The sequence below is a fragment of the Schistocerca gregaria genome, chromosome 2 (genome assembly GCF_023897955.1).
Source record: "Schistocerca gregaria isolate iqSchGreg1 chromosome 2, iqSchGreg1.2, whole genome shotgun sequence".
Classification (NCBI taxonomy): domain Eukaryota; kingdom Metazoa; phylum Arthropoda; class Insecta; order Orthoptera; family Acrididae; genus Schistocerca; species Schistocerca gregaria.
The window spans coordinates 167,623,832-167,626,898 of NC_064921.1; the positions used below are offsets into that span (position 1 = coordinate 167,623,832).

The 3,067-nt window shown below is 36.7% G+C and overlaps 1 non-coding gene across 1 annotated transcript; it reads right to left on the bottom strand.

Moving 5' to 3' along the window:
- Positions 1–2,721: 2,721 nt before the first annotated feature.
- Trnah-gug (transfer RNA histidin (anticodon GUG)) lies at positions 2,722–2,793 on the bottom strand. The gene has a single exon. It is a non-coding gene; the product is annotated as a tRNA-His (tRNA).
- Between the last annotated feature and the right edge of the window lie 274 nt (positions 2,794–3,067).

The following is a 3,067-nucleotide window of genomic DNA, read 5'->3' on the forward strand; positions in this document are numbered from 1 at the left end:
GTGGAAAACTACGGTTTTCCCAGAAGCGAAAAACTGTTCCAAGGAACAACGCGGTCATGTGCCTAGGAACAAATAAGCTATTCAAATTTGAAAGTATTACAACCGAGAAAGCATTTACAACACTGTTTTTAATATTCCATCTCTTAAATTGTTACTCTATGACATAGCAATAATGAATAAGAGGAATCAAATTAAGAAGACGCACTATCAAAAACGAAGTAAAGTTAAAAACATTCTGAAGAAGAACCTATTGTCAACTAACTCAAATTTCCATTTTCAAGATAGTGAAAATCGTTAAGTCGTTAAAGAAAAACTCATTTCGTTCGTAAATTTCACTTGTTTCATGGTAGAAGACCTTCCATTTCAATGTACAAGTTAGTGCACGACTGACGATGTATGGCTTAACTATCCACACGATATGTAACTACTTATACTAATATACAGAACGTATTCACCAAAACAGTGTGTATGTGATCAATAAGCAATTGTCTCCAAATAACCATACCATAATTTACAGCGCTTAAAAAAGTCGAACTTGTAATATTTACAAACTCCGCATATAACACAAATTCATATCTTAGACCAAAAACAGTAGAGAACACAGGTACCTTCTTATAGTGGTGTATGATGTGGATTTCTTCATGTGACTCAAAATCAGTCTCAGGTCGAAACAAAGACAAAGGAACAATACGTGTTCCTAATTCACTACCTTCCACGTACAGCACTCTCCCCTACTGTAACAGACAATTTGCTTTTATATGAAATGAAGGAGGAGACGGTTCTTTTCAGAAGCAAGTCAATAAATTATTAAGCTCAACTTCATGACAAAGAAGTAGAGTGTAATATAACTGAGCGAGTCCATGATTATTCTAGTTAGAACCGTCACATCTCTATGACGAACGAAAGAAGATGTCGTATAGACAAAAATAGAAGATAGAGTTGTTCCAATTTTATTTTCTATGTCGAGTGTCAGAACTCCGACTGTTCCGATTTCTGATACGCAGTAGTACAGTATGAACCATAATACAGACACATGTGAAACTGACTAATCGTACGAATGACTTCCTGTTCTCCTTATTACATGCTTCCTCTACATCGGAAGTATCTTCTGAGTTGTGTACCTTAAATTAACTACAAATGACGACAAAAGTGGCCCCAGTATCCCACATTTGTGTGTAAGCAACTTCTTTTGCAAATAATAATTTTCCCTGTATGAAGTTAATCTGCACCTGCTGGTGCCTGTCTCAACAAGACGGTGATCTATAAAAATATATAAATATAGAAAAAAAGATAGCGTATATAAAAACATACTTACTGCATTGAAATAAAAGATGGAAAATATTGGCTGATTTACAGTTATTTTCGAATCTTCATGAGTGAATCAGTGAAGAGATTCTCGAGATAGCAGAAAACGTCAGAAAATGAAAATGCATTACATGCTTTCAAAAGGAACCTTGTATGGTAATTATACTAAGTCAGAAGGGCCTCAGAGAAAGTAAGCCAAAGTTTTTTCATACACTCATTAATTAGAAAGATTACCAAGAACATTTAAATATATTGTACTAAACTGCATAAGACAACGGTTGTCATCAAAACAAAACCAGTATCCAGTGCTTAGTTACACTTTTTCCATTTGCTACGCTAAAGCTGCTCCGAAATCGTGTTATGTGATTAAACTGTAAGTATTGACACCATTTCGTTTTGCTAAGATAGTGGTCAATCAAGTAGCAGGAGATAGCTGCCAAAAAATTCCGGCTTCTTTTAACCTATACTTTATCAACAGCTGACCTTTTCATGGTTACAACACGCTGTCGAAAATATCTATTCTTCAGTTATGGACACCGCCGTATCTGTTTCAAAATATTAATATACATTATACTTGTTCTTGGTAACGTTTCCGAGAACTGAGGTGTTGACTTCGAAGAGAGACGTATTTCATGTGATACGTTTGATTGAAGAGTAAATGTTCCGAAAAACAGCAGAAGTATATCCAGTTACATGAAGAGACCACTGCAAGGAATTCGTGAATTAGTACAATCAAAAATTCGTTTTGTGCCGGTAATTGTTGCTTGTCTTCACCAGTTACCTCAAAATAAAGCGCCATATGGAAACAAAGTAAGTAAAGTGTGCCATTTTTTGTGATCTATTCCAACGACATTCGCACTGCGAAGTAACATTTGTTTAGATGTATCATAAGCTGTGTATGGTATTCTGTCAAAATGATTTTTCATGTATCAGGTATTACTCGGCAAAAGCTAACACAATCAAAATCTTACGTCTGCACGTCCACATATTTTATACATGTGATCAACAGATCTTCATAGCAGCATATTAGGTTTGCTGTTTATGTTCGTGTTGTCTATAACTATTCACAATAGTCAAACAATGTCCACATGAACAATTTTCCTTGAGTATAGCTCTAACGCTCAACATCGCTCCTTTTGTATCTGAGAAGGGAAACAAAGCGTTTGGTCGGTTCCTGTTACTCTACTACTGCCTTTACCATGCAGGCTGCAGTTCAGCATCTGGCACTCCAAGCTAATATTTATTTAACAGAATTGTGCTGATTATAACTCAATGATCCACTTGTATCATATATGAAATACGCAGAGTGTGAATCACAGTTATTTAATGTTGGTAACCTGAATGAGCAATTTTCAAGAGACCTTTTGACTACATTAGTAACTCTGTAAAAAAGAAATACAAAAAAGAGCACTTTATTGCCGTGACCAGGATTCGAACCTGGGTTCTTGCGGCCACAACGCAATGTCCTAACCACTAGACTATCACGGCTACCGTTGCTCTTCTGGAAACACTCCTCTGGAGGAAGAAAACGGTCCTTTCCGCTCCAGTTGGCAAACTAAATCAGCCAGCAGGTAGGTGGCGTCTCGATCGCAGAGCAACAGACGAGCAGCAAGACGGAGGACACAGACTGAGATCTCGTGTCTCTATTAGTGATTCTCTAAACGTTAGCGGTAGTTAGTCGACAGTAAGAAATTCATCTTAATCTGAATAAATGTGGAATGGAGTCAGCTATAAATACGTAGCTCCCAGCCTATGTCATCCA